The following is an 11,446-nucleotide window of genomic DNA, read 5'->3' on the forward strand; positions in this document are numbered from 1 at the left end:
AGATTCCCACCTCTTCAGCCAATGAAATACTTGTTAAAAAAACGTTTTGGCATTTGATGTGTTAAAAACTTTGTTTGAGATGCGGTGTTTTAACATGGAAAACATGCTCAAGTTTAGGGTGGGGATCTTAATGTTGAAACAGCGCCACGCTTATAAATGTAAAAATAGCGAGGATCAGAGGGTAGGGGCTAAAGATCAGGAAATAGCCAAGTTAAAACCTGCCCAGAATGCAGCAGAATGGGCTGAGCAAGCTGATACTGAGCTGAAAGGGACCAGGGTCTGGACAGACTCTGAACTAAAGAGGTTTGTGTACACACAGATATTGATCTGAAGCACTTTTTGTATTCACAGACCCTGAAGCAGATAATTCCAAGTCGTCCTAAGGGAATTTCAGGTGGTGCTGTTCCCATGTGTTTGCTGCCCTTGTCCTTCATGACAGTCAAGGTTATGGGTTGGGAAGGTGATGTTGAAGGAGGCCTGGTGAGCTCATAGATGATAGAATTTACAGTGCAAAAGGAGGCCATTCAGCCCTTCGAGTCTACACCGGATCTTGGAAAGAACACCCCACTTAAGCCCATGCCCCCACCCTATCCCCATAACCCAGTAACCCCACCTAACCTTTTTGGACACTAAGGACAATTTACTTTGACCAATCCACCTAACCTGCACATCTTTGGATTGTGGAGGAAACCAGAGCACCCGGAGGAAACCCACGCAGACACGGGGAGAATGTGCCGACTCTGCACAAACAATGACCCAAGCCTGGAATCGAACCTGGGACCCTGGAGCTGTGAAGCAACTGTGCTAACCACTGTGCTACCGTGCTGCCCTTACCACTATGCTGCCCGAACCACTGTGCTACCGTGCTGCCCCTATTACTGTGCTAACATCCTGCCCTATCACTGTGCTACAGTGAAATATCTTGTAGATGGTACACACACTGCCACCATTGTGCTCAGGATGTCAAGAGAGTCACTGTTTCAGATGGTGAATGGGGTACTGAACAAGCAGATGCTTTGTCCTGTATAAAACATGATGTGGAGATGCCAGCGTTGGACAGGGTGGCATAGTGAGAAGTCTCACAACACCAAGATAAAGTCCAACAGCTTTATTTAAAATCACAAGCTTTTGGAGCACTTCACCTGATGAAGGAGCAGTGCTCCGAAAACTTTTGATTTCAAATAAACCTGTTGGACTTTAACCTGGTGTTGTGAGACTTCTTACTGTATAAAACAGACTCCATAATTTGAATAAGACTGGCTGATAATTAATAATTGTTGTCGGAAAGGACTGTGACCGAGAAAACATAACCAATTTAGTCCACTTGAAAAAAGATCTGCTCTTCAAAGATATATTGGAAGAAATCCCATTTGATGTTTGTAGTTGAATTTATTGCCTCAGCAGCTCACTCAGATACCGGATTGGGAAAGGCATTGATTGGGCAATATTGGAAACAATGATCTGAAATGTTCTGTGAGTGAAACATTTTCTCTTGAACCCGGAATGGACAATGTCAGAGTTAAAGGCAATACCAGGCTAATGGGTGGGCTCGGCTGGTTTGTGTGAATTAGATGGTTGATCAGACTGTTCATGAACAGGTACTTGGTATTTGGGAGTAGTCGAGGAGTTCAAGTGGCTGTCTTCAATAAAGCATTAATTGCATTTGGACAGCACATTAAAAAAAAAAATTAGAGTACCTAATTCTTTTTTTCCAATTGAGGGGCAATTTAATGTGGCCAATTCACCTAACCGGCATATCTTTGGATTGCGGGGGTGAACCCACGCAGACACAGGGAGATTATGCAAACTCCACACAGTCAACTTGGGCTGGGATCGAACCAAGCTCCTCAGCGCTGTAGGCAGCAGTGTTAACCACTGTGCCACCGTGCCGCCCTATTGGTCAGCACATTTGACTTAATAAAAAAATGCCAAGGATTTTCCAGGAACATTGTAAAACAAAGTTTCACGAAGGTTGTCGAAGATCATGATGTGACACAAAATACTGCTCTCAGAAATTCTACATCTCATTCCCCCACATATTCTCTCCTTCCTATTAATTTCAACGCTAACTCATTCCACTATCCTCCTGCTTTTCCCCAAAATCTCCTCCCCTGAAGGCGCTGACACTCGAGTTCAGTTTCACACTAAACTATTGCGCTCCCCAATATTTCACCCACGTGTCTAACCTTTACATATTAAGTTAACAAACTGTTTTGTTAAGGGGCGCCACAATCAAATCCACTGACTACCCATATGTACTGTGTGTCAGGGTGGAGTCATCCCCCCCCCCCCCCCCCCCCCCGGCCACACGCCACACACACACACACATTTCATCCCATGCCAAGGAGTTTGGAGACTGGAAACAGGATGGGTAATGGCGGTTACAGCTCCCATAGCCCACCGCGGGGACGAAACCGCTCTATTCGCCGCGCGGGCGGCCCGGACTGCCCATGTCCATGGGAGCGATGGGGAGCTGCGCATGTGCAGAAAGATCCCACCTCCTGACCTTTCAGCTGAGGTGTTGACCAATGGGAATAGTTGGAGGACCGGAAGGTCTCTGGTTCTGAAGGAAAAGGAAGTGATTCCAGTGTGCAGATTCTGGAAAGGTTGGGCCAGGTCTCTCAGTAAGTTCACGGATTGTGTGAAAATTGGTGGTGGTAAATAGTGAGTAGGCTAGCCTTTGGTTACAGGAGGATAATAATAATCTATTATTGACAAAAGTAACCCTGCAGCGTCCATCCAATCCAGAAAGTTCCAGATCATGATCAATCACAACCCCGTATATTTTAACCAACTGGAACAATCCGATACATCAAACACAATTTTAGTCCTGTTACATATTTCCGATAGGCTAGCAGCCTGCATGAAGATTTTCATCTCTCTGTGATGAGTGAGCAGTGAGCAGGGATCTGTCAATCAGCCTGAATCAGCACCTTCTGGAGAATTGGGAGGGTGAATATTAGATACAGCAGAGTGAGAGTGGAGGGTGTGTGTGTGGGATGTAGATTTACAGATTTGGGGAAATGAGAGAGGACCATAGAAACCAGAAAAGTTCTGAATTCCGATCCTGTACTGACAGTGATGTCTTTTGTAAACTCCTTTTACAGGATATCAGCAGAGGAAGAATTACAGACAGAAATCTCAAACCAAACCTCACGTCTCGATTTGACTGATTCACTCAATTCACCGGGACTTGAATATCTTCGGCCTTTGAATTGAGAAGGAAAAAGATTTGTCTATTCTTTCTGCTTCAGATGGATTTAACCATCAGTGTGATTGGAAAATCATCGAGACACGCATACCTGAGGGAGAGTGTTCCAGAGTACTGACTGAAAAGAGCGTTAACCAGTTACACAGCCTGAAAAAAACAGCGGGGAGTGACCATACCCGAGTTCGGTGGGAGCCTTCAACTGATCGTCCAACCTGGAGAGACACAAGGACACCAGCACCATGGAGAAACCTTGGAAATGTGGGAACTGTGGGAAGGGATTCAGATTCCCATCAGCACTGGAAACTCATCGACGCATTCACACTGGGGAGAGGCCGTTCACCTGCTCTCAGTGTGAGAAGGGATTTGCTAAGTTATCTAACCTGAAGAAGCACCAGCCAGTCCACGTCGGGGAGAGGCCATTCACCTGCTCCACGTGTGGGAAGGGGTTCAGTGCTTCTTCCAGACTGCTGACACACCAACTAGTTCACACTAGGGAGAGACCGTTCAGCTGCTCTCACTGCACAAAGATGTTTCGAATCTCATCCCATCTGCTGACACACCAGCTCCTGCACACCGGAGAGAGGCCGTTCACCTGCTCTCAGTGTGGAAAGGGATTCACTCAAATAAGCAACCTACAGGCACACCAGCGAGTTCACACTGGGGAGAGGCCGTTCACCTGCTCTGACTGTGGGAAGGGATTCACTCGGTTATCCCACCTGCAGAGACACCAGCGAGTTCACACTGGGGAGAGGCCATTCACCTGCTCTGACTGTGGGACAGAATTCACTCGGTTATCCCACCTACAGACACACCAGCGAATTCACACTGGGGAGAGGCCGTTCATTTGCTCTGACTGTGGAAAGAGATTCACTCAGCTACCCAATCTGCAGGCACACCAGCGAATTCACACTGGGGAGAGGCCATTCACCTGCTCTGAATGTGGGAAGGGATTCACTCTCTTAGCCACGTTGCAGGCACACCAGCGAGTTCACACAGGGGAGAGGCCATTCACCTGCACCGTGTGTGAGAAGGGATTCACTCGGTCAACACTTCTGCTGAGACACCAGCAAGTTCACGAGTGAAGAGAGGGGTTGGATTATGCTGTTATTACTGCTGTTAATCACATCCAGGACTGAACCATGTTCATTCTGACACTTGGTGAAGTGGGAGGGTCGGAGAGTTTCTTTCTGCTGGATTGGCCGATCTCACAACTTTGCTTCCAGTGGGTTGATGCTCTTTGAGCCTGGGAGAGCGCATTTCCACTGAATTGATCCACAAAAATTGATGAAGGACATTTATTTTATCCTGAATAATAATAGTGTTTTCCCCCCATTACAGGTAGATCTAAAATAAATACAGAAAGAACTGGAAAAACGCAGCAGGTCTGGCAGCATCTGTGAGAGAGAAACAGAGTTAACGTTTCACGTCCAATGTAACTCTACTTCAGAACTAAAGAGAGGGAGAAATGTGATGGGTTTGATGCTGGTGAGAAAGGGGGAGGGTCAGGGAGAACAAAAGGGAAAGTCAGGGATTGGTGAGATTAAATGACAAAAATGTCCTGGAATGACTTCCAGTGGAGGCCATGAATTTATCGGCTGCACACAAGGTGGCTGCATCTTGGAAGCTTGGATTTCTGGCCCTTTCTGCCCAGTTAATGGCGACTTAGTTTGTATAAAGTGCAGAATAAGTGGAGGGAAGTGGTTTCTCCTCCAAAGTGGAATATCAGCAGGTTACAACACCCGGCAAAAGTTGAGTAAAGCCTTGGCTTGAGATGGAGGATCTGTGTGGTGCAGCAACTGAGAGTATGGTGGAGTTGGAGGATGTTTCGGCAGCATCGGAAAGAGATGCAAGAGAACTGGTCCAGGGTGATTGAGGAAGCAGTAGCCCCTCTTCGTGGGACTTTGGAGTGGGTTGTGGAGCGCCTGGAGTCAGAAGGTGCAATGATCCGAGAGGTGGAAAGGATGGTGTTGGATCACAGTGATCAGATTGTGTTGCTGGAGGCAGAGATAGTGATGCTGGGAGAGGCCTGCAAGGTGCTGAGGGCGAAGGTGGACGACCAGGAGAATCAGTCCAGGCGACAGAATCTGTGAATTGTAGGTCTGAGGAAGGGGTGGAGGGAACGAGTGCCACGGGCTATGTATTGAAAATGTTCACGAAGCTGGTTGAGAAGGGGGTCTGCGATAAGGCCCCGGAGGTGGATCGGGCTTCCCAATCATTACAACGGAGGCTGAGAGCTGGTGAGCCACCGTGGGCAGTGATCGGCCGGATGCACAAGTTCCAGGAGAAGGAGAGGATTCTGAGGTTGGTGAAGTCAATGTGAGACTGTAGCTGGGAGGGGAATCTGATCCGGATCTACCAGGACATTGGGGCTGACCTGGCCAAATGGCAGGCGGGTTTTAACAGAGCTCAGGTGGCGCTCTTTTGACCAAGCTCTGGTTTGGGGTGTTGTACCCGGACAAACTCTGGGTGACTTTCGCAAGGGCAAACGGCATTATTTTATGATGCCAGAGGAAGCGGATGACTTTGTCAAGGAGCTTGGGTTGGGGGAGGACTAATGGTGGGATCGTTCTGTCTCGACGTGTATATACAAGTTTTGTAAATGTTATGTTGTTTTTTGCATGTTATGACTCAAGCTCGTATGGGTGGGTTCTTCCCGGAGGTTGAGAACAGATGTGAGAGGTACAGGAGGGGGCCTGTCAATCATGTTCACATGTTTTGGGTGTGCCCGAAGTTGGGGGATTCTGGCCATTGATTTCCAAGACCCTGCCGGAAGTGTGGGGGTGACGATGGAGCCGTGCTCTTTGGTGGGGCTTTCTGGTGTTTCAGATCTGCCAGAGCTGCTGGAGGGGAAGTGGGTCTTCACCACTCTGATTGCCCGGTGGCGAATCTCACTGGGTTGGAGGTCGGTCGCCCCACCGAAGGTATTCGCATGGTTGGGGGATTTGGCGGAATTTCTACAGTTGGAGAAGACTAAGTACGTTCTCCGAGGGTAAAGAGGGTTCTACGTAAGATGGAGGGTCTTTCTGTCTCTATTTGAGGATCTGTTTGTCGCCGGGGTTGGGGGGGGGGGCAGCAGTTGGGAAAGGAATGTTGGGGTAGTTTAGGGAAGAAAAGGGGGAAAATGACAAACTGTTTGAAAGCCAATGGTATTCGGTTGTTGTTTGTATAATTGATTGTGTTTGGAATAAAATACATATATTAAAAACGCGAACTAAAAGTCGAATGATCTTGTCCATTGTTGGTAGAAAAAACCCATCTGGTTTACTAATTCCCTTTAGGGAAGGAATCTGCCTCCTTACCTGGTCTAGACTACGTGTGACTCCAGATCCACAGCAATGTGGTTGACTCTGAAATGGCCCAGCACAAAGCTGTAAGAATCCGCAAGGATGTTTATTCCATAGAATGGAATTCTACAGTCCCAGAAGGGGACCATTCGGCCCATCGAGTCTGCACCAACCGTACCCAGAGCAGCTACCTCAGTCTATTCCCCCGCCATATCCCCATAAACCCACTTAACCTGTATATCTTTGAACTGTGAGAGGACTCCAGAGCGATGGAGGAAACCCATGCAAACACGGGGAGAATGTGCAAACTCCACACAGACAGTCACCCAAGGCTGGAATTGAATCCAGGTCCCTGGCACTGCGAGGCAGGAATGGTATTATGAATGAAACCGGACTATTTGCATGCCAGACATCAAAAGCAGCAATCAATAGACAGAGCTAAATGATCCAACAACCAATCGATCAGATTTGAGCTCTGCAGTCCTGCAAGTAACTTTGAGCCACACAAATGCCAGGCAATGACCACCTCCCTCATGAGAGAATCTAACCACCTCCCCATGACATTCAATGGCATTACCATTGCTAAATACCCCACTATCAACATCTTGGGGGTTACCATTGACCAGAAACTGAACTGGACTAGCCATATAAATACTGTGGCTACAAGAGTGGGTCAGAGGCTGGGAATCCTGCTGTGAGTCACTCACCTCCTCATTCCTGAAAGCCTGTCCATTATCTCGAGTTCAGGAGTGTGATGGATCACTCTCCAGTTACCTGGCTGAGTGCATCTCCAAAATTAAATAAGGTCGGCACCTTCCAAGACAATGCAGCTTGTTTCACTGGCACCCACCCACAAACATTCACTCCCTCCACCACCCAAGGCACAGGAGCAGAAGTGTGTGTACCATCTAGAAGATGCACAGCAGGAACTCACCAAGGCTCCTCAGGCAGTACCTTCCAAACCCATGACCACTACCATATAGGACAAGGACAGCAGACACATGGGAACAGCACCATGTAGATGTTCCTCTCCAAGCCACACACCATCCTGATCTGCAAATATATTGCTGTTCCTTCAGTCGCTAATAGCACAGTGGATATACCAACATCACATGGACTGCAGTGGTTCAAGAAGGCAGCTCACCACTACCTTCTCTAAGGAAACTAGGGATGTTCAATAAATGCTGGGTCTAGCCAGCAAGGCCCACATCCTGTAACTATATGTATTTTTTAATTTAAAAATTCAGTTGGGCCAATAATGGACTTGGGAGAAATAATACAAGTAAGAAGTGCTCACAAGTTGAACGGGGGTAAAGAGAGAGTTGGAGAATCTTTTACGTCCATGTTTCATCTACTCCTTGAAACATCTGTCCCACTGTACCAGTAACCAAGAACTCACAGCGCTCCTTCAGGAGATGAAAAGATCGAGTAGATGTTACCCCAGGTGGAGCCAGAACAGTACTGGAAAATAACGGAGTGAAATTGAGTGAGGGGTCAGAGAGAGAGTTCTCCTCTCCCTCAAGGTGTGGAGTGTAAGAATCCTGGGGGACTCCCTGCTTCGGGTTTTCTTGCTAATTAGTGAACATTAAATTAAATTCTATGACTGGCTGTGGATTTATTTTGAATTTGATTGTTCCACTCCTGTTTTTATTCCTGTTGAGATTACGCTCTGGGTAAGGATGGTTGACAGGTGACAGGATGGGAAATTGTGGTTTGGGTCTTCGCTGACCAAATGTTTTATTGATCCGAAAGGTGTAAAAGGGACCAAACTCCAGCAGAAATCGAACAGAGCTGAGAACAGACAACTTGCTGTGTGGGAACAGGGAGATAAACAGATCCCAGAGGACAGAGAAAACAAGAATGCCTGGAATCCTAGACAACACCCTGAGTGTCAAGGCCATCATGTTTTCACTGCTTGACATGGGAATGCTGACTCCCTGTACTGGGGACGGAGCGTGGGGAAGACAATTGTTTGCGAGTTTGATGTGGCTTGAGCGGGTACAGATGGTTCAATGGCAGGTTTTGTAATTGGTCCGTTCAAATGTTAGCTCAGCAATGATTGGGTTAAATCAGTCTCCACAGACTTTGTGATGTAATAAAGTATAAGAAGGGATTCCCCGAGCACAGAGATTTGTTGCGGTTTTACATATTCCACTGACTGGGACCATGGCATCTGGGGCAGAGCAGGGAGCATTTACCTGGAGATGGTGCTTCTACCCAGAGTATAATGGGAATGCTGCTGCACTTTGATACAACTGCTCAGACATTAGCATGTGTCAGCTACTGAATAAAATCTAACTGCTGTCCCCAATAAGGGTTATCACTGTGAATCATTCCCGAATTTGGGAAAGAGGGATAAAGGCTGTATTGACTCCCGGAAGCCCATTGTCTAACATCGCTGTGTCAAAAATAAAATCTCATCTGTCCCTCTGGCTCCTTTGTCAATTACCTTGGAGGGACTCACTTTCTGTTAAAAGAGTCTGTCAGGGACGGCATGGTGATGCAGTGGTTAGCACTGCTGCCTCATGGCGCTGAGGACCCGGATTCGATCTCAGCCCCAGGTCACTGTCTTTGTGGAGTTTGCACATTCTCCCAGTGTCTGCATGGGTCTCACCCCCACAACCCAAAGATGTGCAGGGTAGGTGGATTGGCTCTGCTAAATTGCCCCTTAATTGGCTAAAACATAATTCGGTACTCTAAATTTATTTTTAATAAGAGCCTGTCAACCCCTCTCACCCACTTTCCCAAAAGTGCATCAATCTAATCATGAAAAGTCTCAAAAATCAACATTTTTATAACAAATGTTAATTAATGAAACAAACAAGGTGAGAAAGACAAAATGACTTGAGGATCAAAGACAACCAGAGTAAAGAATGTTCACAATGTTCAGGATCCAAATTGTTTCTCTTTGGTTCCTCTGTACCCTGTTCCCGTGACTCCCTGCTTTGGACATGAGAACTGAACCCTGTGGGTCACGATACCAAAGCCCCCCCCCCCCCATATTGTCCCAAACCTTGTGCCCTGATTGGTAGAGCCCCATTTCCAGTCCATCCTCCAGCGCCTTCCTGTCTCTCTGCTGGTGAGGTGCCCATGGTAATGTGATAGGAGGATGTATTCGATCTATAATCAATAGGGAGTGTGTGGAGAACAGTGATTTATAGTTTGAGAGGGAAAAGTATGTTCTCTGATGACTAGAATTGTCAGTTCTGGATTTCTACCCTTTACTTACAGCGATGTCCTTTGTAATCACCTTTCCCAGGCGATGAGCAGAGAGGTTTTGCAGACAGGAAACACAAACCAAACATCCCTATTCTGAGCTGTGTCATAGAGGAATCATGGAATTTACAGTGCAGAAGGAGGCCATTTGGCCCATTGAGTCTGCACCGGCTCTTTGAAAGAGCACCCTACTTAAGCCCATGCCTCTACCCTACCCCTGTTACCCAGTAACCCCAGCTAATCTTTTTTGAACACTAAGAGCAATTTATCATGACCAATCCATCTGACCTGTACATCTTTGGACTGGGAGGAAACCGGAGCACCCGGTGGAAACCCACGCAGACACGGGGAGAAAGTGCAGACTCCTCACAGAGAGTGACTCAAGCCGGGAATTGAACCTGGGACCCTGGAGCTGAGAAGCAACTGTGCTAACCACTGTGCTACCGTCCTTTTAGATTGGACACTATACTAGTCAGTAACAAAAATATGTAATTAAATTGAGTTCAGACAGAGATCTGCATGAACTGACACCACTTTGTTGACAGATTACAGAGTAATCACTATACTTGAATCAATGTTATTCACTTTTGGAATTAAATGAATTAAGGGTCAGATTAACCATATCACCCCCAGTATCAGATAGGTCTGTTTTTTACAGAACAGGGTTAAACCCAGTGTCCAATATTAGAGGTCTCTGTGGCTGTTGGATGCCTGGTTTCACTGTACAGCTGACAAGCCCACAGCTTCAGTGAACTCGTCTACCCAGGGTCTGTTTCTAAACCCTCATCACAGCATATTACCTGCTTAGCTATTTATATATGGTCAGACAGCGAACAAATAGCTCAACCAGAAACTATGGTTCTTCTTTCTACTGATTCCAGCTCCTACAAGGAGTGACAGCATCTCCAGCCCTCAGCTCTGTTGCTGGGCTGTCATTGACATGAGCAATGGAGAGACAGAAGTTGCCTGAGGCTCAATGGGAAGTTGAAACTTGTAGCTCTAAATCAACTGTGTAAGATTTCTGAACAGATCAGTAACTTTAAATGATAAATTCTAAACCCAGTGAACAAATTAAAGAGTCATAAGGCAAAAACTTCAGATTTTATAACTTTTACTGCAAAAAACTAGAAGCAACAGTGCCTAAACACTGTTTTTATTAGGAATGTATCTCTTAAACTATAAATAGACTTTGCCCTTTTACTTTTTTTGAAATTTTAGAGTACCCAATTTATTTTTTCCAATTAAGGGGCAATTTAGCAATACCAGTTTACCTACCCTGCACATCTTTGGGTTGTGGGGGTGAAACCCACGCAAACACGGGGAGAATGTGCAAACTCCATACGGACAGTGACCCAGAGCCGGGATCAAACCTGGGACCTCGGCGCCATCAGGCAGCAGCACTAACCACTGTGCCACCATGCTGCCACTTTGCCCCTTTACTTTAATGGGGTAATGCCCGCATTGGACTGGAGTGAGCACAGTAAGAAGTCTTACAGCACCAGGTTAAAGTCCAACAGGTTTGTTTCGAATCACTAGCTTTCGGACAGCTCCTTCCTCAGGTGAATGAAGAGGTGGGTTCCAGAAACATACATAGACAAAGTCAATGATACAAGACGATACTTTTGAATGCGAGTCTTTGCAGGTAATTAAGTATTTACAGGTCCAGACGGAGTGACTGGAGAGAGGGATAATCACAGGTTAAAGAGGTGCGAATTGTCTCAATCCAGGACAGTTG

The 11,446-nt window shown here is 46.6% G+C and overlaps 1 long non-coding RNA gene across 1 annotated transcript; it reads left to right on the forward strand.

Annotated features, from left to right (window-relative positions):
• Nucleotides 1-2,562: 2,562 nt before the first annotated feature.
• On the forward strand, nt 2,563-8,921 carry LOC140420517 (uncharacterized). The gene is made up of 2 exons (XR_011946419.1): nt 2,563-2,624; nt 3,108-8,921. It is a non-coding gene; the product is annotated as an uncharacterized lncRNA (long non-coding RNA).
• The last annotated feature ends 2,525 nt before the right edge of the window (nt 8,922-11,446 follow it).

Source organism: Scyliorhinus torazame, chromosome 5, assembly GCF_047496885.1.
Source record: "Scyliorhinus torazame isolate Kashiwa2021f chromosome 5, sScyTor2.1, whole genome shotgun sequence".
Classification (NCBI taxonomy): domain Eukaryota; kingdom Metazoa; phylum Chordata; class Chondrichthyes; order Carcharhiniformes; family Scyliorhinidae; genus Scyliorhinus; species Scyliorhinus torazame.